At 36.8% G+C, this 24,228-nt stretch overlaps 2 long non-coding RNA genes across 8 annotated transcripts; both read left to right on the top strand.

Annotated features, from left to right (window-relative positions):
* Positions 1-8,119: 8,119 nt before the first annotated feature.
* Positions 8,120-16,387, top strand: LOC112558649. 5 transcript variants are annotated; one of them, XR_003098214.1, is made up of 5 exons: positions 8,120-9,805; positions 10,291-10,388; positions 10,831-10,946; positions 12,235-12,286; positions 12,393-13,978. It is a non-coding gene; the product is annotated as an uncharacterized LOC112558649 (long non-coding RNA). The 5 variants fall into 5 exon arrangements; XR_003098215.1 differs by having other exon boundaries at positions 8,121-9,511; positions 9,618-9,805; positions 12,235-13,978; XR_003098217.1 differs by adding an exon at positions 15,004-16,387 and having other exon boundaries at positions 8,331-9,805; positions 12,235-13,720.
* Positions 16,388-16,403: 16 nt separating this feature from the next.
* On the top strand, positions 16,404-24,003 carry LOC112558648. Of its 3 annotated transcripts, XR_003098212.1 has the most exons (8): positions 16,404-16,485; positions 17,773-17,824; positions 17,930-19,258; positions 20,547-20,598; positions 20,706-21,477; positions 21,920-22,035; positions 23,322-23,373; positions 23,479-24,003. It is a non-coding gene; the product is annotated as an uncharacterized LOC112558648 (long non-coding RNA). The 3 variants fall into 3 exon arrangements; XR_003098211.1 differs by having other exon boundaries at positions 16,471-16,485; positions 17,773-19,258; XR_003098210.1 differs by lacking the exon at positions 16,404-16,485 and having other exon boundaries at positions 17,349-19,258.
* Positions 24,004-24,228: the final 225 nt, after the last annotated feature.

The raw sequence follows: 24,228 nt of genomic DNA, 5'->3' as shown, positions 1-24,228 counted from the left end.
AAGCATCATCTTGTCAAATGTTTGTAATATGGTGGTGTCTTTCCCTTGCAGAGACGTATTCACAACGTTCAGCTTCTCAAATAGTCCATAAATATGCCATTAGCAGCAGTCATCGGTCGTTCCTATGCCCCCACCCCGCACTGTCTGGTCATGGCCTTCTGCCAGGGACTAGGCTACTTCAGCGATCCATCAAATCCATTTGAAATGTATGATGTCGATTTGTTTCATCGTTTTTGATTACGTGGAGCGAACATAACTTACTGGAAAATGATTTCGACCATCATTTTCAACGAAAAGGCCGATCTATTCGCCTTTGTTCGGCAGGTAAGACTATATAGTCACCGCCACTACATAAATATATAATTAAATAAGTGTGAATTGACAGCATTACGTTAAAAATATTTAATAATGTTAGAATGACTTCAAAATATAATTACATAATAAAACCAGGGCTTCTGCTTACGCAAAAAATTGCGTACAGTACGCATTAAAAGTTCGGAGGACCCCTTCAATTTTCGTCCATGGATCCCTTCAAATTTGGGCAAAGAACAGGGACCCCTTAAAAATCTGAAGAAGGGTTCCCTGGGACCCCAAAGAATTTAACCTTAGCAGAAGCCCTGATAAAACAATGGCGTATAACTTAAGATGGTGTTGACGACAGTGGGTGATGTTTGTTGTTATTATTGCTGCTCTCAGGTAAACATGAGACCACAAAAATTATACATATTTGGAAAGGAAAATACTTGAACTTTGCAATAAAAGTAATGAACATTTTCTACTTTCACTCTGGTGACAGCAATAATCCAAAAAAATTCAGTTTGCTATACTTGGCTCATATGAGCAGACGCACAATTCTGGCCCATCACTGTGCTCCAAGTGTTGTTTAGAGTATGTAAACATTATTAAAAAATTGATGGCAGTGTATTTAAGTAAAACAACACAGAATAAATTAGGCAGTAGCACCCAGAATCTCTTATATAGTTTGATTTAATACATGTTTATCAATTTGACAGGCAGTTCCTTGCAGTATGTCTCAAGTTGTAAACATGTGGCTCAAGAGATAGATAATCATAATAGGTTTAATGTTCCATCGTCCTTTTTAACTAAAAAATGGACAGTTTTGTTTAGATGTGAATATTTAAAATATTTAAATCATTGAGGTCAATAATATTTCCTATGTCTTTTGCAGGTGATGGCGGCATTACAATTTATATGCTACAAGCACAATCAAGTTGTAGTGGCATTGACATGGGATGAAATATGGGAGACAGTGCGCTACCCGCTGAGGGACTGGCTTAGTTTCCCTTTTTTTTAAATGCAGACAAGGAAAAGAACTCCTCCCCTTTAATATCATATGCTTCAGAATATATTGTGTGACTTCAGATACATCCTGCCAAAGCAGCAAAATCATCAGGTGTTTCCATAGTGCTGTCATAATTTCTAACTGAATGTTCACATTATTATTCAATTTGACTTTGGCTGAATAGCAACATCCACCCCAATCAGTTGGTGAACACTTTCAGCAGCTGGCATTACCAATTCATTTTCATCTGTTTTTCTGTCTAGTATTTGTTACCTCAGCCTGTGCCAGATTTATTTTGATTTCCATGAATTTGCAATTCTTTTTTAACAAGATTCAAGTTCACTGTCCAGGAGCTACAAAGTTTTTCGTTCTCTTATCTTTGTTGTACATTCTTTTGTATCATCAGGTATTTTGCTTTCTTCGGGTGACCCAGTTGACGGATGGAATTCTGCTGCTTGTACATCACTGGTGTTTTTATCTGACAGTCAAAAAGATTTTTTCAGATATGTGCAGCTGTCTAGGCCTAAGCCGCGTTTGAATGGCTTTGAATATTGCTGTGTGGCTCTCTGTGTGGTCTTGATGCTGCACGAAAGAATGTTTCTTAGAACAATTGATCATGACACTTCTACTTTGGAGCACTGAGTACTTACCATTGCATTAGGTTATGTAAAGGTATTGCTTGAATTACTTCTGTGTAAGGTTTCTCTATAAAATAGATTATTGTGTTGCTTGTTATTCTTTGTGATGCCAAGTAACTGTAAAAAGCAGTTATGTTGATATTTACTACATGCTGCTAATGGCTTGTGAAGGGCATGTTTCTCTCTTTAGAGTTAATATTTAGCACTTTTCACTGGACTCAGTGTAGCCAATTGAGAACTTCATAACATCTTATTTGCAACTGTTTAAGAATGTAGACACTGAATCCATGTCATTCAGAAGCTAGTGTCTACTGGAATCTTAACTGTAGAACACTGGTACTTGTAACATGTATTAGACTGTGTAGTTAAAACTTGTTAAATGTCCAAACTGACTGTGGATTAAAGACAAACCTGCTGTGTACATCTCCAAATTATGTCATAGTCTGTGTTTTGGCATTTGAATTAAACAATTTATAATTTTTAAGCCAGCTGTGGAAAATTATATGTAGCTGTCCTCTCTAAAGTACAAAAACCTTGGTGGCTTTCCTTAATATTTCATGTTTTTGTTCAAAAATACCATCAGGAATATCTGTGATATAAGTACATTTTTAAAATTTCCCATTTGAAAACATCATCATCTGAAATGTTCAATTCATTGTTGTTATGCATGAAAATAATAAATCTGCATTTACTTCTAACAAAAGCATTTCCATTGTTGAATTAGAAGATTGAACTGGAGTGTTCTATATTTCACCTCCTATATATGTCAATATTATTATTTTATTACTCTCCCCTATCATGAAAGACTTCTGGAGGAACCAGCGTAAATGATTCACCACCTGTAACAAAAACTAAATCAGAAATGTAAAATGTATCTAGTTATTTTAAATAAATGTATTTCGGATGGAAATACTTATTTTCCAACCGTCCCTGTTGTGTGCTGACCATAGGCTTTGCATTTACATTCTCTCGGGTATCTAGAGCTTTCTGCGGATGACACAGACGTAAAAAAAGTCTACACAGGTAAGCAAAAAAGACCAACCTTCGATGTTTTGTTGCCTTTCATCAGTTTCTGAAATCATCTACCAAAATATTGATCACCTATACAAGAGAGGAAAAAATTATGCTCCACTTAAGGTAAATAGGAACAAGAAACATATCAACCATTGACATGATGCTTTTAACAAGAGCTATGCTGATGTAGCAATATTTCTGCCAGGCACTGCACCAAAGACTGAATTGAGCTTCAGTGCAAACCTCATAAATTTCAGCTATTTTCAGAAGAAAACTTCATTGGTTTGTCATGTATTCTATGCAATGAGGCTGCAGTCCACATCCAAACTGATGGCATTCACCTTCTCGACATAAAGGGCTAGTCTGACAGAGCCTGTAATGAGCACTTTTCTTTCAGCTTCCATTATTATCATTATTATTTCTGTTTTTATTCTTGTCGAGTGCTTTCCTCCTGTCTTTGATGGAAGGGTAAAGCACAGTATGAATCATCATCATATTATTATTATTCAGCACAAACACTGTAAGAAGTGTATAATTTTTGTAGGGGTTCACTCCTTAGCCTTTCTCTTTCCCAAGATTGCCACATGGCAGTGGGGCCATAGCAGTCACATGTGTTTAAACACAGACACCTCTGCCATCCTTTAAAAATTCTTACAATGTGCTGAACACGTGACTATCACCAAGACAGGTGTGAGTGATGGGCCATGTCAGCTGCTACATTTATCCATGTTCCCTTAATGACCAATACCAGTCAAGGGACAAATAAATAATGACTACAATTTTGAAAAGAACAACCATCCATAGTATAATTGCAGAATAGGGTTATTAACTCATGATAATTATCCTGTGTGTGAAGTCAGATTCTTTTCTCCTGACAAAATGTACAGTGCAATATTCCACACATGCTTGCATGCATTGATACACATACATAGATCCATCACACTCCATGGGAACAGTAAGAGTCCCAGTGGACAGATTCAGCAGCCAAACTGTAATGGTCTTCTAAGTCAAATGGCACAAATCAGTTTCCATAATCCCATACAAGATCAAACCAAGGCCAACAAGTTCAGAGAAAAAACGAATTTTGTACAGCTCACCAGATTCTTCATCTGTTCAAAGACATCCAAGACGCCTGGGTCATCCAGTCTGTTGTACGAAAGGTCCAGTACACAAGTTCATCACAGTACTTTAAATGCTCAATGTCTTGTACTGTCTGAAGTTTGTTGTGGGAGATTGGAGTGTGCAGAACTTTAAACACGCTGCAACATGTGCTCATCATGGTTCAGCACCATATCTCGAGGGCCTCTACTATACTAACTATACACTATATACTATATACACCTATACTCAAGTTCCTTACACCTATACTAAAGATTTTCTTAATTGCATCATTAGGACTTCAATCCTAGAAACCAGTTTTTATGAAGTCCATGATATAAAGACTTGGTGCACAGTATGGACATACATAATACTATTACTCAGACACTTTCAGTGGCAGACTTTATAATCTTTATATGGCACTGAAAACTCTCATTTATCAGTGTGTATGTATATGTGAAACTGAGGAAATGCTTGACTAATTGTAAATTATAATTGGTTGGGTTTGGGTTTTTAGGTAGAGGTTGGTATGGTGGAGGTTGATTTAGGAATACTAGGAGGGAATATCCTAACCATACAAAGCAGGAAGTTGACAAATTTTGCTGGTATTGTGAGGCTGGAAAAGTTATATTTTAAAGGAATCTTCTGGTTTCAATGAAAATCTCCAGGAACCAATAACTTTGAACTGATTCATCAGCTTATCAAACAAGACAAATGGTTTAAATCCAGGCAATAACAATAATCTACTGCTGCTTTCAAATGTTACAACCATACCTTTGCTTTTCATTCCCCTTATAATAATCATTTATGGAGCATATCATTCGAGGAAAATGCTTCAGTCTAATAAACACATACCTATGTTTTCAATCTGTGAAATCTGGTTGTTGCAGACATTAAGAGTATCAAGCTTCTCCAGTGGTTCCAGATTCTCCAGATGCTCAATGAGGTTGTGCTGCAAGTACAGGCAGTGCAGTTCCTTCTGGTGCTGTAGGTTCTCAATGAACCTGATGCCATTGTGCTCCAGCCACAGACACTTGAGTCCCGTGTATTCGTTCCAGATTCTCTATTTCGTAGATACCTGACACATTCACCATCTGATGTGAGACTCATATCAAGCAGCATTGTGCATTTCTCCAGCTCAAAGATTCTTGGCTGATATAATGATATTTGCACACCTATCATCTCTGCTCCCCTATTCCTTCCCCACATGATGACTGTCAAGGAGGTTTTTATGTGTTAGATGAGCTGATTTCAGCAGGATCAAATTGACTAACCTTTCTTCTCTCAAACGATGCCGAAAAGGAAGTAGCAATTTCCACCGAGAGTTATCTTTCTCCACACAGAAGTCGCCCACGAACTAATAAATACACGTTCATGAATGGAACATTTCTTCTTGTCACAAGTTACTACAGTGTCTGATAAAATTGCTTCCTTTTGAATTTTTATTAATGTTAGTTTGTGGTAAGGACAACAATACATGCATACCAATATATGTCGTCGTATTCGTGAAATATTTTATAAATATCTTAATAAGGTCTTCCCTGATTCTCCTTTCTTTCAGAAAGTGGAGTCTTGAGTTCTTTCATATTCCTTCGTTTTACTAGCACTTTAATATCACGTCTTTGTACGCTTTCAACTAACGATTTAACCGGACGTCTGATCACATCAGAGTTGTTGAGCGTTGCGTTGCTTAGCAGCTGACGCCATTTAAATGTTTTGATTGGACACTTGTTGCACGTCATAACCGAAAGTGAAAGGGCTACGTATCGTTTTGCTCTGTACAGTAAGTAATTTCTTATCTTATAAAGAAAGCATCTTATCTTATAAAGAAAGCATCATAACATTTGTTTACCATCGTGTATCGTCAGTTAATGGTCTTTGCTTCGTCACCTACCAGTCATCAGCGTTTCCAGAATTTTCACGCAGACATACACAATGGCACAATGAGAAACATTTTGCCCATGTGCTTTATTTGGAACTCTTATTGGTGATTCTTATTTCTTCACATACACTGCTATAATCATGCTGAAATAAATCAGCTTATATTAAAGGTGTGCATGGCTACAACTGTAGACAGTTTTTCCCCTTATAGGTGTAGAGGGCCGGTAGTCCAGCGCTTGTTAGATAGATCTGCTGATGCATGCCAGTAAGTAAAGGTACGATTGTAAAAGAGCGCGAAAACAACGCTGATGCAAAAGAGCGCGAAAACAACCCTGATGCAAAAGAGCGCGAAAAGGGACCAACCCGCGAGGTATATAAGGGCAGGGCTGAGACGTAAGGACAGGGGAGAAAACTCCGCAGAGAAGGTGCGAGACAAGCGACGCAGCCGTGACTGTAGATCTATTGGCATTAAAAGAGTTGTGTAACTGCTGACAGGCTCCTGCCTTTCTGATTTGGGTGCTGGACTGTTGTGGTCACTGTTCTACTCCCCTCACCACGCACCACTCGGTTACATAGGTCTGTCTATATAGGTGATCAAATGACGGTTTGTGATAGCAAGAAGAGCATGAATCAGAGGGAGAGAAATAAAAACTCAATTTTTTTTGTTTGCTTGTTTTTAAAGATAAGTTAATTTTTTGTCCTAGCTAAATCATTGATCGATCCAGAATTTTCAAAAGATAAACATTGTGCGCGATGTGCTGCCTGCATTCCTTGAATCTTTCGTCAATGGGCGAAAGTGTTTTAAAGGCCGAAGTCGAAATGGGCGTGTTTTCAAATGGTTTCGCCCGTGCGAGGGAAGGTAGGAGTACACGGTGGTGTACCAGCGGTCAGTCTTCCCTAATTGCTACCCTGGCCCCGAGGAGGGTGGAGATCGCAGGCGATAAAACGTGTTTCTCAGCCGAGTACTTGGTGTTGGCGGTTAGAAAGCTGAAGTGAAACGGGTTGCAACTGAACATACTGTCAGGGTTAGGGTTGTCCTACCAGACAAAGTGAGGCGAAACGGCTTCTATCTGAACATACTGTCTTTCCTTACATCTTTCTTTACTCATAAGAGGGGATATAATATTTAATACTTTCAGTTCATTACTCCTGATGACTGACCTAAAGTACACCTCGGTTTGAATGCATGTTCGAACTTTTTTACAAATGGCAACAATTACGACTGCAACTAGTGACCACGGTCTTTCTCTTCTTATTAACCCGACCATTGTGCCGGGGGGAGGTCATCGGTGCTTGCGTCTTCTGAGTCACAAAACGAGAACTGGACGCGGAGAAGACTTGTATAATCAAAAGGGTTAGGACCAGTTTAGCACCCTGGTTTTGTTTGTATTTTCTCCCTTGTAAGAGAGAGTGGACAGGAAAGGAGACAAAGGCAAACAACCCAAATAACACAAACAAAAAGGCAATGGAATTTTTAAACTTAGATTTTATTCGTCTTGTTTAGTTTTTTTTTATTCCCATTGGTGACCGACATACGGCACTGCATCTGGGTTTGGGTACAGTGTTCGTACTTTTTGCACGACACAAGTGGGCATCACTTCACGCCTGTGGCACAGCATCCATTCACCTTCTGCCAAAGCGATTTTTCTATCCAGATATCTCCTGTCCCTCCAGAGTCCTACAAAGTCTAGCATTTTCCAGTACCTCGTATATATGCTATTCCGAATTGCTCGATTTTGAGGACAAGCCGCCTGTCCCTTCCCGATGAACTCGACGTCGAGACCTCCTGCTGTTATGCAAGGTGCTTGGAAGCAATGTGGACATTCAGGTGTGGCGTCTGGTCCGGGGGGCAAAGAAAATGGTGTAGTAGAAAGGACATGGAATTTATGAGATGGACACGACTGTCATTTTCCAGATGGAGAGTGTAAGAAACAATGTGTACATAGAAACCGGAAAATAAAATAATAATACTACAGTGTGAACACTAGTGTACATGCACGTCGCACTCAAAACTTGGCAAGCCGAATATTGATATCCCCGCTAATGAGGAAAGAAAGATAAGAGATAAAAAGACAGATAAAAAAAGCAATAAAATTGAAGTTTGAAAATTCAGTTGTTTTTATGTTTGTCAGTTGCTCTGTTCATTCTTCTCTCCTTCATATATTCTAGTTTTGCTTGTTTGTGGAGAATACACTCAGTCCTAACCCCGACAGAATGTTCAGATAGAAGTCGTTTCGCCTCAGCGCTCAGACCCTACGGCAAGTGCAAATGGTCGGGTTTTATGGCCAGGCTACTCGGCGACGCCTTTTGTACGGGTAGTAATTGAAGACGACTGGCCGCTAGGATTCCGCACGGCGTGTACTTCTACCTTCCCTCGCACGGGCGATACCACTCACTTCCTTCAAAATAAAATGACAAAATCTTTAATTAGCTATGACATTATAGATTTCAAAATGACCTTGGAGGGAGAAAAAATTCTTAAATGTTTCAGATGTAATGTTTTATAATTTTGAAATGACTTTTTTCTCGTTTTTTTTTTCAGATAAAAAATATGGAATCCAAAGAATCTGGGAAGCGGGCCCAAACCGTAAGTCCCTCATGGTTAAATATTTACATGTATAATGTCTTTCTTTTTTTTAAAAAAAAAAAGCTTGGCTTCTGGTATGCTTAAAGTAAAAGCCAAGTGCAGCAATTTTTCTTTAGGATCAGTTTAAGTTAATTTAATATACACCCCCAAAATATGCATGCCTAAGACTTTTTTAAATTATTTGCAGTCACCAACAGAGGCGCAGCAAAAGAAAAGGAGTAAATCAGATGTAAGTCCCTTTATTTGGTTAATCTTATTTTCTATTACAATATCTTAGTTACGCCCCCTTGACTCACTCTCAAATCATTGTGTTATATAGGTATTCTTATACTAATAGGTTGAAATATGCATATTTATAATGTCTTTTTTTAAAAAAAATAGAAGCTTGGCTTCTGGTCAGTATAAAGCAACAATCTTTCTTTAGGATCAGGTTAAGTTAATTTAATGTTCCCCCACACACACATGCATGCCTAGACACATTAATTAAGACTTTTTTAAATTATTTGCAGTCTCAGACGATAATACCCGTGCCTGGAACAAGTTGTAAGTACAATACAGAACTTTTATATAACTAAAGTAAATATATTATTTATTAATTAATTTAATTCAAAATGAACTTGGAGGGAAAAAAGATTCTTAAATGTTTCAGATGTAATGTTTTATAATTTTGAAATGACTTTTTTCTGTTTGTTTTTTTTTTTCAAAACAGCAGCAGACAAGAAAAAACCCCCATCACAAGTAAGTCCCTCTGATTTTATTTAAAACATGACTGCCATGTTTACTTTGAGTGCTTGGGTGTAGCGTTTAAAGTAAGTACAAGCCTAGTGGAACAATTTTTCTTTAGGTTTAGGTTAAGTTAATTTAATGTAACCCCCCCCCAAAAAAAAAAATATGCATGCCTAGACACATTAATTAAAACTTTTTTTAATTATTTGCAGCATGACAACACAGAAGCAAGTTCCAGCTACAATTTCAGTGATGATACAAACAGTACGTACAATACAGAACATTTTTTTAACTTTTTAAAGGAAATTTTCAGAATGCCTGTATTGATGACATAAATTATTAAGTCTTTTTGCATATTTTTTTTTTTCAGCCATGAGACTTTCAAGAGACATTAGAACGTCTAACACCAGATGGCTGGCAGCTGAAGCCTTAAGTTACAACTTTATGTTCTCAACAGGAAGGCTACAGGAAGACGACTTTAATATTTTATACCATGAATTAAACAATCACATTAAGCAATATGTGGAGTCGAAGGAGCCTCACAATCAATAAATTGAAGTAAGTAATAAATAAAATAAAGTAATTTTTTCACGATAAAGGTGAAAACAAAGTCATCATGCACAGCATATCCTTGTGTTCTTTTGTCACTGATTCAGTGTTTTTATTGCCAAAACTGACACCACAAAGAGAGTGATAGCATATCTAACCATACACTGAAAACCACTGACATTTCATCAATACATGAAAGATGTTGCTACTCATAACGAGATAATTGTTACTACAGAGCAGGCTCTTTTAGTCAAAATGCTTCTTTGATAGAAATAGTGGGGCAGGCAGGTAGAAATTGTGGTGCTAGTTATGTAGGGCAAAGGTTGGGATACTGAGAGCATACTTGATTGTTTTTGTTTTGTTTTTGCAAGTCAATATGTTTTCCTGTTTGGGTTGCATATGACCCTGAAGTAGACTGTAGTTTCATGTACAAATGTATTACAATGAAACATTTGTATTTGACTTTTAACCATCACAATTTCCTTTGTGCACAGCAGCAGCCTGGGGATATTATATCTGCCACTGCTTACAAATAGTTTGGAAGTAACAGGCAAGAATGGAGGAACAAGTCCAAGGACAAAGCCATCTGATGGTCAGTGAAATAAGAAATCAAAGAAAATAACCATGCATGTGTTTAATTTATCAATGTAAGCATGGCTTTATCATTCATGATTTGTTTATGAAGAAAGTTAACCCTGCCTATTACCCTGTTCTGGGTAATCTCTGCATGTTGTACACCTGTTTACAAGTGCAACTGCTTTGATGTGATATGGTTCTAGTGATTCTACCTCTTATTAGTTTTCCTTTCTAATCCACAAATAGTAATCAACACTAGAAGCAAGCCTACATGAATCTATTTACATAAGTGGTGTTGGCCATCAACTTCCTGTTGCCTCCTAGCTGCTTTAAAGCTCATAAATAGTAAGAAACAGAAATACGTTTTACTTCAACTGAATGGCACATCGGTAAGAAGTGAATAAATTGAAATGCCTTGTTTTTTGCTTATCATTAAAGGACTAATATTTTGATTGCAGATGGGTCATGCTGTTGAGGAGCACAGAGAAATGTTTCGAAGCTTGCTCCACATATGAATTAAGTTACGAAATGTAGGTGAACAAGGAATGACTCCAGCAGCAATCCCATGTTTCAGGTGAGAAATTTGATAGGCTGGAAGAGGAATCTGTGTGTAGAGAATTTAGGGGGGAAAGTGGCTGTTGTGAAATCTAATTAAAGCTTTTTTCGCAACAACTAGCCTGAAGACTTTGAAGACTCAAATTCTTTGTTGTAAATAAATGTTAAAACCATGTTTAGTTTTGGCTTGTATATAATAAATTTCTTCTCTCCTTTTTGTGTTGTATGTAGTACATTGTTGTGAAGATTGTGAAGATTGTAAGGATTTTTTTTTTTTTTGTCAGGTATTCACGACATCTAGCCTGAAGACTGTAAAGACTCAAATTCTTGGTTGTAAATAATGTTAAAACCATGTATATTTTTTGCTTGTATATGTATATGATAAGTTGTTTTTGAAGATTGTAATGACTTTTTTTCTTTTTTTGGAGGTGGGGGTCAGGCATTTGTGACAAATTCTTTGTTGTAAATAAATATTCAATCCTTGTTTATCTTTTTGCTTGTATATGATAAATTGTTTTGAAGATTGTAATGATTTTTTTTTTCTTTTTTGGGGGGTCAGGTATTCGCAACAATTAGCCTGAAGTTTTTGAAGACTCAAATTCTTTGTTGTAATAAATATTAAAACCCTTTATTTTTTTTTTTGCTTGTATATGTATATGATAAATTGCAATGAATATTTTTTGGTCAGGCATTTGTGAAAAATTCTTTGTTGTAAATTAATATGAAAACCTTGTGTATCTGCTTGTATTTAATAAATTGTTGAATCATGTCTATTTTTTGTCTGCTGGTATTTACCAAGTGCTTTGAAGGGCTGAAAGGTGTTTTTTAGGATGGGGCTTTGGAGGGCTGAGAGGGGCTTTGAAGGGCTGCGAGGTGTTTTTAGGGTGGGGCTTTGGAGGGCTGAGGGACTATGGAAGGGCTGCGAGGTGTTTTTAGGGTGGGGCTATGGAGGGCTGAGGGACTATGGAAGGGCTGCGAGGTGTTTTTAGGGTGGGGCTTTGAAGGCTGAGGGAGTTATTTCTCCCAAACCCGCAAGGGGCCGATGCACTTTAGGCTCCCATAATACGGCGGGCTGGGAGTGTAACTTCCCTTAACGGCCCATTTCTCAGCCCGAAACGGGCCCGTTTAACTCTTGCAGGCTGGGTTTACTTTGAGTGCTTGGGTGTAGCGTTTAAAGTAAGTACAAGCCTAGTGGAACAATTTTTCTTTTAGGTTTAGGTTAAGTTAATTTAATGTAAACCCCCCCCCCAAAAAAAAAATATGCATGCCTAGACACATTAATTAAAACTTTTTTTAATTATTTGCAGCATGACAACACAGAAGCAAGTTCCAGCTACAATTTCAGTGATGATACAAACAGTACGTACAATACAGAACATTTTTTTAACTTTTTAAAGGAAATTTTCAGAATGCCTGTATTGATGACATAAATTATTAAGTCTTTTTGCATATTTTTTTTTTTCAGCCATGAGACTTTCAAGAGACATTAGAACGTCTAACACCAGATGGCTGGCAGCTGAAGCCTTAAGTTACAACTTTATGTTCTCAACAGGAAGGCTACAGGAAGACGACTTTAATATTTTATACCATGAATTAAACAATCACATTAAGCAATATGTGGAGTCGAAGGAGCCTCACAATCAATAAATTGAAGTAAGTAATAAATAAAATAAAGAAATTTTTTCACGATAAAGGTGAAAACAAAGTCATCATGCACAGCATATCCTTGTGTTCTTTTGTCACTGATTCAGTGTTTTTATTGCCAAAACTGACACCACAAAGAGAGTGATAGCATATCTAACCATACACTGAAAACCACTGACATTTCATCAATACATGAAAGATGTTGCTACTCATAACGAGATAATTGTTACTACAGAGCAGGCTCTTTTAGTCAAAATGCTTCTTTGATAGAAATAGTGGGCAGGCAGGTAGAAATTGTGGTGCTAGTTATGTAGGGCAAAGGTTGGGATACTGAGAGCATACTTGATTGTTTTTGTTTTGTTTTTGCAAGTCAATATGTTTTCCTGTTTGGGTTGCATATGACCCTGAAGTAGACTGTAGTTTCATGTACAAATGTATTACAATGAAACATTTGTATTTGACTTTTAACCATCACAATTTCCCTTTGTGCACAGCAGCAGCCTGGGGATATTATATCTGCCACTGCTTACAAATAGTTTGGAAGTAACAGGCAAGAATGGAGGAACAAGTCCAAGGACAAAGCCATCTGATGGTCAGTGAAATAAGAAATCAAAGAAAATAACCATGCATGTGTTTAATTTATCAATGTAAGCATGGCTTTATCATTCATGATTTGTTTATGAAGAAAGTTAACCCTGCCTATTACCCTGTTCTGGGTAATCTCTGCATGTTGTACACCTGTTTACAAGTGCAACTGCTTTGATGTGATATGGTTCTAGTGATTCTACCTCTTATTAGTTTTCCTTTCTAATCCACAAATAGTAATCAACACTAGAAGCAAGCCTACATGAATCTATTTACATAAGTGGTGTTGGCCATCAACTTCCTGTTGCCTCCTAGCTGCTTTAAAGCTCATAAATAGTAAGAAACAGAAATACGTTTTACTTCAACTGAATGGCACATCGGTAAGAAGTGAATAAATTGAAATGCCTTGTTTTTGCTTATCATTAAAGGACTAATATTTTGATTGCAGATGGGTCATGCTGTTGAGGAGCACAGAGAAATGTTTCGAAGCTTGCTCCACATATGAATTAAGTTACGAAATGTAGGTGAACAAGGAATGACTCCAGCAGCAATCCCATGTTTCAGGTGAGAAATTTGATAGGCTGGAAGAGGAATCTGTGTGTAGAGAATTTAGGGGGGAAAGTGGCTGTTGTGAAATCTAATTAAAGCTTTTTTCGCAACAACTAGCCTGAAGACTTTGAAGACTCAAATTCTTTGTTGTAAATAAATGTTAAAACCATGTTTAGTTTTGGCTTGTATATAATAAATTTCTTCTCTCCTTTTTGTGTTGTATGTAGTACATTGTTGTGAAGATTGTGAAGATTGTAAGGATTTTTTTTTTTTTTGGTCAGGTATTCACGACATCTAGCCTGAAGACTGTAAAGACTCAAATTCTTGGTTGTAAATAATGTTAAAACCATGTATATTTTTGCTTGTATATGTATATGATAAGTTGTTTTTGAAGATTGTAATGACTTTTTTCTTTTTTGGAGGTGGGGGTCAGGCATTTGTGACAAATTCTTTGTTGTAAATAAATATTCAATCCTTGTTTATCTTTTGCTTGTATATGATAAATTGTTTTGAAGATTGTAATGATTTTTTTTTCTTTTTTGGGGGGTCAGGTATTCGCAACAATTAGCCTGAAGTTTTTGAAGACTCAAATTCTTTGTTGTAATAAATATTAAAACCCTTTATTTTTTTTTGCTTGTATATGTATATGATAAATTGCAATGAATATTTTTTGGTCAGGCATTTGTGAAAAAATTCTTTGTTGTAAATTAATATGAAAACCTTGTGTATCTGCTTGTATTTAATAAATTGTTGAATCATGTCTATTTTTTGTCTGCTGGTATTTACCAAGTGCTTTGAAGGGCTGAAAGGTGTTTTTTAGGATGGGGCTTTGGAGGGCTGAGAGGGGCTTTGAAGGGCTGCGAGGTGTTTTTAGGGTGGGGCTTTGGAGGGCTGAGGGACTATGGAAGGGCTGCGAGGTGTTTTTAGGGTGGGGCTATGGAGGGCTGAGGGACTATGGAAGGGCTGCGAGGTGTTTTTAGGGTGGGGCTTTGAAGGGCTGAGGGAGTTATTTCTCCCAAACCCGCAAGGGGCCGATGCACTTTAGGCTCCCATAATACGGCGGGCTGGGAGTGTAACTTCCCTTAACGGCCCCATTTCTCAGCCCGAAACGGGCCCGTTTAACTCTTGCAGGCTGGGTTTACTTTGAGTGCTTGGGTGTAGCGTTTAAAGTAAGTACAAGCCTAGTGGAACAATTTTTCTTTAGGTTTAGGTTAAGTTAATTTAATGTAAACCCCCCCCCCCAAAAAAAAATATGCATGCCTAGACACATTAATTAAAACTTTTTTAATTATTTGCAGCATGACAACACAGAAGCAAGTTCCAGCTACAATTTCAGTGATGATACAAACAGTACGTACAATACAGAACATTTTTTTAACTTTTTAAAGGAAATTTTCAGAATGCCTGTATTGATGACATAAATTATTAAGTCTTTTTGCATATTTTTTTTTTCAGCCATGAGACTTTCAAGAGACATTAGAACGTCTAACACCAGATGGCTGGCAGCTGAAGCCTTAAGTTACAACTTTATGTTCTCAACAGGAAGGCTACAGGAAGACGACTTTAATATTTTATACCATGAATTAAACAATCACATTAAGCAATATGTGGAGTCGAAGGAGCCTCACAATCAATAAATTGAAGTAAGTAATAAATAAAATAAAGTAATTTTTTCACGATAAAGGTGAAAACAAAGTCATCATGCACAGCATATCCTTGTGTTCTTTTGTCACTGATTCAGTGTTTTTATTGCCAAAACTGACACCACAAAGAGAGTGATAGCATATCTAACCATACACTGAAAACCACTGACATTTCATCAATACATGAAAGATGTTGCTACTCATAACGAGATAATTGTTACTACAGAGCAGGCTCTTTTAGTCAAAATGCTTCTTTGATAGAAATAGTGGGCAGGCAGGTAGAAATTGTGGTGCTAGTTATGTAGGGCAAAGGTTGGGATACTGAGAGCATACTTGATTGTTTTGTTTTGTTTTTGCAAGTCAATATGTTTTCCTGTTTGGGTTGCATATGACCCTGAAGTAGACTGTAGTTTCATGTACAAATGTATTACAATGAAACATTTGTATTTGACTTTTAACCATCACAATTTCCCTTTGTGCACAGCAGCAGCCTGGGGATATTATATCTGCCACTGCTTACAAATAGTTGGAAGTAACAGGCAAGAATGGAGGAACAAGTCCAAGGACAAAGCCATCTGATGGTCAGTGAAATAAGAAATCAAAGAAAATAACCATGCATGTGTTTAATTTATCAATGTAAGCATGGCTTTATCATTCATGATTTGTTTATGAAGAAAGTTAACCCTGCCTATTACCCTGTTCTGGGTAATCTCTGCATGTTGTACACCTGTTTACAAGTGCAACTGCTTTGATGTGATATGGTTCTAGTGATTCTACCTCTTATTAGTTTTCCTTTCTAATCCACAAATAGTAATCAACACTAGAAGCAAGCCTACATGAATCTATTTACATAAGTGGTGTTGGCCATCAACTTCCTGTTGCCTCCTAGCTGCTTTAAAGCTCATAAATAGTAAGAAACAGAAATACGTTTTACTTCAACTGAATGGCACATCGGTAAGAAGTGAATAAATTGAAATGCCTTGTTTTTGCTTATCATTAAAGGACTAATATTTTGATTGCAGATGGTCATGCTGTTGAGGAGCACAGAGAAATGTTTCGAAGCTTGCTCCACATATGAATTAAGTTACGAAATGTAGGTGAACAAGGAATGACTCCAGCAGCAATCCCATGTTTCAGGTGAGAAATTTGATAGGCTGGAAGAGGAATCTGTGTGTAGAGAATTTAGGGGGAAAGTGGCTGTTGTGAAATCTAATTAAAGCTTTTTTCGCAACAACTAGCCTGAAGACTTTGAAGACTCAAATTCTTTGTTGTAAATAAATGTTAAAACCATGTTTAGTTTTGGCTTGTATATAATAAATTTCTTCTCTCCTTTTTGTGTTGTATGTAGTACATTGTTGTGAAGATTGTGAAGATTGTAAGGATTTTTGTTTTTTTTTGTCAGGTATTCACGACATCTAGCCTGAAGACTGTAAAGACTCAAATTCTTGGTTGTAAATAATGTTAAAACCATGTATATTTTTGCTTGTATATGTATATGATAAGTTGTTTTTGAAGATTGTAATGACTTTTTTCTTTTTTTGGAGGTGGGGGTCAGGCATTTGTGACAAATTCTTTGTTGTAAATAAATATTCAATCCTTGTTTATCTTTTGCTTGTATATGATAAATTGTTTTGAAGATTGTAATGATTTTTTTTTCTTTTTTGGGGGGTCAGGTATTCGCAACAATTAGCCTGAAGTTTTTGAAGACTCAAATTCTTTGTTGTAATAAATATTAAAACCCTTTATTTTTTTTTTGCTTGTATATGTATATGATAAATTGCAATGAATATTTTTTGGTCAGGCATTTGTGAAAAATTCTTTGTTGTAAATTAATATGAAAACCTTGTGTATCTGCTTGTATTTAATAAATTGTTGAATCATGTCTATTTTTTGTCTGCTGGTATTTACCAAGTGCTTTGAAGGGCTGAAAGGTGTTTTTTAGGATGGGGCTTTGGAGGGCTGAGAGGGGCTTTGAAGGGCTGCGAGGTGTTTTTAGGGTGGGGCTTTGGAGGGCTGAGGGACTATGGAAGGGCTGCGAGGTGTTTTTAGGGTGGGGCTATGGAGGGCTGAGGGACTATGGAAGGGCTGCGAGGTGTTTTTAGGGTGGGGCTTTGAAGGGCTGAGGGAGTTATTTCTCCCAAACCCGCAAGGGGCCGATGCACTTTAGGCTCCCATAATACGGCGGGCTGGGAGTGTAACTTCCCTTAACGGCCCCATTTCTCAGCCCGAAACGGGCCCGTTTAACTCTTGCAGGCTGGGTTTACTTTGAGTGCTTGGGTGTAGCGTTTAAAGTAAGTACAAGCCTAGTGGAACAATTTTTCTTTAGGTTTAGGTTAAGTTAATTTAATGTAAACCCCCCCCCCCAAAAAAAAAAAATATGCATGCCTAGACACATTAATTAAAACTTTTTTTAATTATTTGCAGCATGACAACACAGAAGCAAGTTCCAGCTACAATTTCAGTGATGATACAAACAGTACGTACAATACAGAACATTTTTTTAACTTTTTAAAGGAAATTTTCAGAATGCCTGTATTGATGACATAAATTATTAAGTCTTTTTGCATCTTTTTTTTTTCAGCCATGAGACTTTCAAGAGACATTAGAACGTCTAACACCAGATGGCTGGCAGCTGAAGCCTTAAGTTACAACTTTATGTTCTCAACAGGAAGGCTACAGGAAGACGACTTTAATATTTTATACCATGAATTAAACAATCACATTAAGCAATATGTGGAGTCGAAGGAGCCTCACAATCAATAAATTGAAGTAAGTAATAAATAAAATAAAGTAATTTTTTCACGATAAAGGTGAAAACAAAGTCATCATGCACAGCATATCCTTGTGTTCTTTTGTCACTGATTCAGTGTTTTTATTGCCAAAACTGACACCACAAAGAGAGTGATAGCATATCTAACCATACACTGAAAACCACTGACATTTCATCAATACATGAAAGATGTTGCTACTCATAACGAGATAATTGTTACTACAGAGCAGGCTCTTTTAGTCAAAATGCTTCTTTGATAGAAATAGTGGGGCAGGCAGGTAGAAATTGTGGTGCTAGTTATGTAGGGCAAAGGTTGGGATACTGAGAGCATACTTGATTGTTTTTGTTTTGTTTTTGCAAGTCAATATGTTTTCCTGTTTGGGTTGCATATGACCCTGAAGTAGACTGTAGTTTCATGTACAAATGTATTACAATGAAACATTTGTATTTGACTTTTAACCATCACAATTTCCCTTTGTGCACAGCAGCAGCCTGGGGATATTATATCTGCCACTGCTTACAAATAGTTTGGAAGTAACAGGCAAGAATGGAGGAACAAGTCCAAGGACAAAGCCATCTGATGGTCAGTGAAATAAGAAATCAAAGAAAATAACCATGCATGTGTTTAATTTATCAATGTAAGCATGGCTTTATCATTCATGATTTGTTTATGAAGAAAGTTAACCCTGCCTATTACCCTGTTCTGGGTAATCTCTGCATGTTGTACACCTGTTTACAAGTGCAACTGCTTTGATGTGATATGGTTCTAGTGATTCTACCTCTTATTAGTTTTCCTTTCTAATCCACAAATAGTAATCAACACTAGAAGCAAGCCTACATGAATCTATTTACATAAGTGGTGTTGGCCATCAACTTCCTGTTGCCTCCTAGCTGCTTTAAAGCTCATAAATAGTAAGAAACAGAAATACGTTTTACTTCAACTGAATGGCACATCGGTAAGAAGTGAATAAATTGAAATGCCTTGTTTTTGCTTATCATTAAAGGACTAATATTTTGATTGCAGATGGGTCATGCTGTTGAGGAGCACAGAGAAATGTTTCGAAGCTTGCTCCACATATGAATTAAGTTACGAAATGTAGGTGAACAAGGAATGACTCCAGCAGCAATCCCATGTTTCAGGTGAGAAATTTGATAGGCTGGAAGAGGAATCTGTGTGTAGAGAATTTAGGGGGAAAGTGGCTGTTGTGAAATCTAATTAAAGCTTTTTTCGCAACAACTAGCCTGAAGACTTTGAAGACTCAAATTCTTTGTTGTAAATAAATGTTAAAACCATGTTTAGTTTTGGCTTGTATATAATAAATTTCTTCTCTCCTTTTTGTGTTGTATGTAGTACATTGTTGTGAAGATTGTGAAGATTGTAAGGATTTTTGTTTTTTTTTTGTCAGGTATTCACGACATCTAGCCTGAAGACTGTAAAGACTCAAATTCTTGGTTGTAAATAATGTTAAAACCATGTATATTTTTTGCTTGTATATGTATATGATAAGTTGTTTTTGAAGATTGTAATGACTTTTTTCTTTTTTTGGAGGTGGGGGTCAGGCATTTGTGACAAATTCTTTGTTGTAAATAAATATTCAATCCTTGTTTATCTTTTGCTTGTATATGATAAATTGTTTTGAAGATTGTAATGATTTTTTTTTCTTTTTTGGGGGGTCAGGTATTCGCAACAATTAGCCTGAAGTTTTTGAAGACTCAAATTCTTTGTTGTAATAAATATTAAAACCCTATATTTTTTTTTTTTGCTTGTATATGTATATGATAAATTGCAATGAATATTTTTTGGTCAGGCATTTGTGAAAAATTCTTTGTTGTAAATTAATATGAAAACCTTGTGTATCTGCTTGTATTTAATAAATTGTTGAATCATGTCTATTTTTTGTCTGCTGGTATTTACCAAGTGCTTTGAAGGGCTGAAAGGTGTTTTTTAGGATGGGGCTTTGGAGGGCTGAGAGGGGCTTTGAAGGGCTGCGAGGTGTTTTTAGGGTGGGGCTTTGGAGGGCTGAGGGACTATGGAAGGGCTGCGAGGTGTTTTTAGGGTGGGGCTATGGAGGGCTGAGGGACTATGGAAGGGCTGCGAGGTGTTTTTAGGGTGGGGCTTTGAAGGGCTGAGGGAGTTATTTCTCCCAAACCCGCAAGGGGCCGATGCACTTTAGGCTCCCATAATACGGCGGGCTGGGAGTGTAACTTCCCTTAACGGCCCCATTTCTCAGCCCGAAACGGGCCCGTTTAACTCTTGCAGGCTGGGTTTACTTTGAGTGCTTGGGTGTAGCGTTTAAAGTAAGTACAAGCCTAGTGGAACAATTTTTCTTTAGGTTTAGGTTAAGTTAATTTAATGTAAACCCCCCCCCCAAAAAAAAAATATGCATGCCTAGACACATTAATTAAAACTTTTTTTAATTATTTGCAGCATGACAACACAGAAGCAAGTTCCAGCTACAATTTCAGTGATGATACAAACAGTACGTACAATACAGAACATTTTTTTTAACTTTTTAAAGGAAATTTTCAGAATGCCTGTATTGATGACATAAATTATTAAGTCTTTTTGCATATTTTTTTTTTTCAGCCATGAGACTTTCAAGAGACATTAGAACGTCTAACACCAGATGGCTGGCAGCTGAAGCCTTAAGTTACAACTTTATGTTCTCAACAGGAAGGCTACAGGAAGACGACTTTAATATTTTATACCATGAATTAAACAATCACATTAAGCAATATGTGGAGTCGAAGGAGCCTCACAATCAATAAATTGAAGTAAGTAATAAATAAAATAAAGTAATTTTTTCACGATAAAGGTGAAAACAAAGTCATCATGCACAGCATATCCTTGTGTTCTTTTGTCACTGATTCAGTGTTTTTATTGCCAAAACTGACACCACAAAGAGAGTGATAGCATATCTAACCATACACTGAAAACCACTGACATTTCATCAATACATGAAAGATGTTGCTACTCATAACGAGATAATTGTTACTACAGAGCAGGCTCTTTTAGTCAAAATGCTTCTTTGATAGAAATAGTGGGGCAGGCAGGTAGAAATTGTGGTGCTAGTTATGTAGGGCAAAGGTTGGGATACTGAGAGCATACTTGATTGTTTTTGTTTTGTTTTTGCAAGTCAATATGTTTTCCTGTTTGGGTTGCATATGACCCTGAAGTAGACTGTAGTTTCATGTACAAATGTATTACAATGAAACATTTGTATTTGACTTTTAACCATCACAATTTCCCTTTGTGCACAGCAGCAGCCTGGGGATATTATATCTGCCACTGCTTACAAATAGTTTGGAAGTAACAGGCAAGAATGGAGGAACAAGTCCAAGGACAAAGCCATCTGATGGTCAGTGAAATAAGAAATCAAAGAAAATAACCATGCATGTGTTTAATTTATCAATGTAAGCATGGCTTTATCATTCATGATTTGTTTATGAAGAAAGTTAACCCTGCCTATTACCCTGTTCTGGGTAATCTCTGCATGTTGTACACCTGTTTACAAGTGCAACTGCTTTGATGTGATATGGTTCTAGTGATTCTACCTCTTATTAGTTTTCCTTTCTAATCCACAAATAGTAATCAACACTAGAAGCAAGCCTACATGAATCTATTTACATAAGTGGTGTTGGCCATCAACTTCCTGTTGCCTCCTAGCTGCTTTAAAGCTCATAAATAGTAAGAAACAGAAATACGTTTTACTTCAACTGAATGGCACATCGGTAAGAAGTGAATAAATTGAAATGCCTTGTTTTTTGCTTATCATTAAAGGACTAATATTTTGATTGCAGATGGGTCATGCTGTTGAGGAGCACAGAGAAATGTTTCGAAGCTTGCTCCACATATGAATTAAGTTACGAAATGTAGGTGAACAAGGAATGACTCCAGCAGCAATCCCATGTTTCAGGTGAGAAATTTGATAGGCTGGAAGAGGAATCTGTGTGTAGAGAATTTAGGGGGGAAAGTGGCTGTTGTGAAATCTAATTAAAGCTTTTTTCGCAACAACTAGCCTGAAGACTTTGAAGACTCAAATTCTTTGTTGTAAATAAATGTTAAAACCATGTTTAGTTTTGGCTTGTATATAATAAATTTCTTCTCTCCTTTTTGTGTTGTATGTAGTACATTGTTGTGAAGATTGTGAAGATTGTAAGGATTTTTGTTTTTTTTTGGTCAGGTATTCACGACATCTAGCCTGAAGACTGTAAAGACTCAAATTCTTGGTTGTAAATAATGTTAAAACCATGTATATTTTTTGCTTGTATATGTATATGATAAGTTGTTTTTGAAGATTGTAATGACTTTTTTCTTTTTTTGGAGGTGGGGGTCAGGCATTTGTGACAAATTCTTTGTTGTAAATAAATATTCAATCCTTGTTTATCTTTTGCTTGTATATGATAAATTGTTTTGAAGATTGTAATGATTTTTTTTTTCTTTTTTGGGGGGTCAGGTATTCGCAACAATTAGCCTGAAGTTTTTGAAGACTCAAATTCTTTGTTGTAATAAATATTAAAACCCTTTATTTTTTTTTTGCTTGTATATGTATATGATAAATTGCAATGAATATTTTTTGGTCAGGCATTTGTGAAAAATTCTTTGTTGTAAATTAATATGAAAACCTTGTGTATCTGCTTGTATTTAATAAATTGTTGAATCATGTCTATTTTTTGTCTGCTGGTATTTACCAAGTGCTTTGAAGGGCTGAAAGGTGTTTTTTAGGATGGGCTTTGGAGGGCTGAGAGGGGCTTTGAAGGGCTGCGAGGTGTTTTTAGGGTGGGGCTTTGGAGGGCTGAGGGACTATGGAAGGGCTGCGAGGTGTTTTTAGGGTGGGGCTATGGAGGGCTGAGGGACTATGGAAGGGCTGCGAGGTGTTTTTAGGGTGGGGCTTTGAAGGGCTGAGGGAGTTATTTCTCCCAAACCCGCAAGGGGCCGATGCACTTTAGGCTCCCATAATACGGCGGGCTGGGAGTGTAACTTCCCTTAACGGCCCCATTTCTCAGCCCGAAACGGGCCCGTTTAACTCTTGCAGGCTGGGTTTACTTTGAGTGCTTGGTGTAGCGTTTAAAGTAAGTACAAGCCTAGTGGAACAATTTTTCCTTTAGGTTTAGGTTAAGTTAATTTAATGTAAACCCCCCCCCCAAAAAAAAATATGCATGCCTAGACACATTAATTAAAACTTTTTTTAATTATTTGCAGCATGACAACACAGAAGCAAGTTCCAGCTACAATTTCAGTGATGATACAAACAGTACGTACAATACAGAACATTTTTTTAACTTTTTAAAGGAAATTTTCAGAATGCCTGTATTGATGACATAAATTATTAAGTCTTTTTGCATATTTTTTTTTTCAGCCATGAGACTTTCAAGAGACATTAGAACGTCTAACACCAGATGGCTGGCAGCTGAAGCATTAACTTATAACTTCATGTTTACAACAGTCCAATTACAGGAGGAGGATTTTAATATTCTTGATCACCAACTGAATGATCACATTAAGCGATATGTGGAGGAAAAGGAGGCTCCCTATCAATAAATTGAAGTAAGTTCCAATTTTTGTTCTACAGAGTGGTTTCTGAAGGAAGTTGTGATTTGACCTACAGCAATGATACGAACAGTACGTACAATACAGAACATTTTTTTAACTTTTTAAAGGAAATTTTCAGAATGCCTGTATTGATGACATAAATTATTAAGTCTTTTTGCATCTTTTTTTTTTTTTTTTGTTTTTTCAGTCTTTCGACTTTCAAGAGAGATTAGGACCTCAAATTCTAGATGGTTAGCAGCAGAAGCGTTAACACATTTCTTCATGTTTACAACAAACAAATTAAAGGAGGATGACTTCGATATTCTTTTTCATGAACTTAATGATCATATCAAGCGATTTTTTTTTTCAGTCTTTCGACTTTCAAGAGAAATCAGGACCTCGAGTTATAGAGCTTCAGCTTATGAAGCACTGACATATTTCTTCATGTTTTCAACCTCTACGTTAAATGATGAAGAGTTCAGAGGCCTTTTTCACCAAGTGATGGACTTAATCCGGCGATATGTGGATGAAAAGGATGCTCAATAAAGATGAAGTAAGTTGCAATTGTGCCTAATCA

The sequence above is a fragment of the Pomacea canaliculata genome, linkage group LG3, assembly GCF_003073045.1.
Source record: "Pomacea canaliculata isolate SZHN2017 linkage group LG3, ASM307304v1, whole genome shotgun sequence".
In the NCBI taxonomy this organism is placed as follows: domain Eukaryota; kingdom Metazoa; phylum Mollusca; class Gastropoda; order Architaenioglossa; family Ampullariidae; genus Pomacea; species Pomacea canaliculata.
Note: the sequence above shows the minus strand (reverse complement) of the source record. Positions and strands in the feature narration are given on the sequence as shown.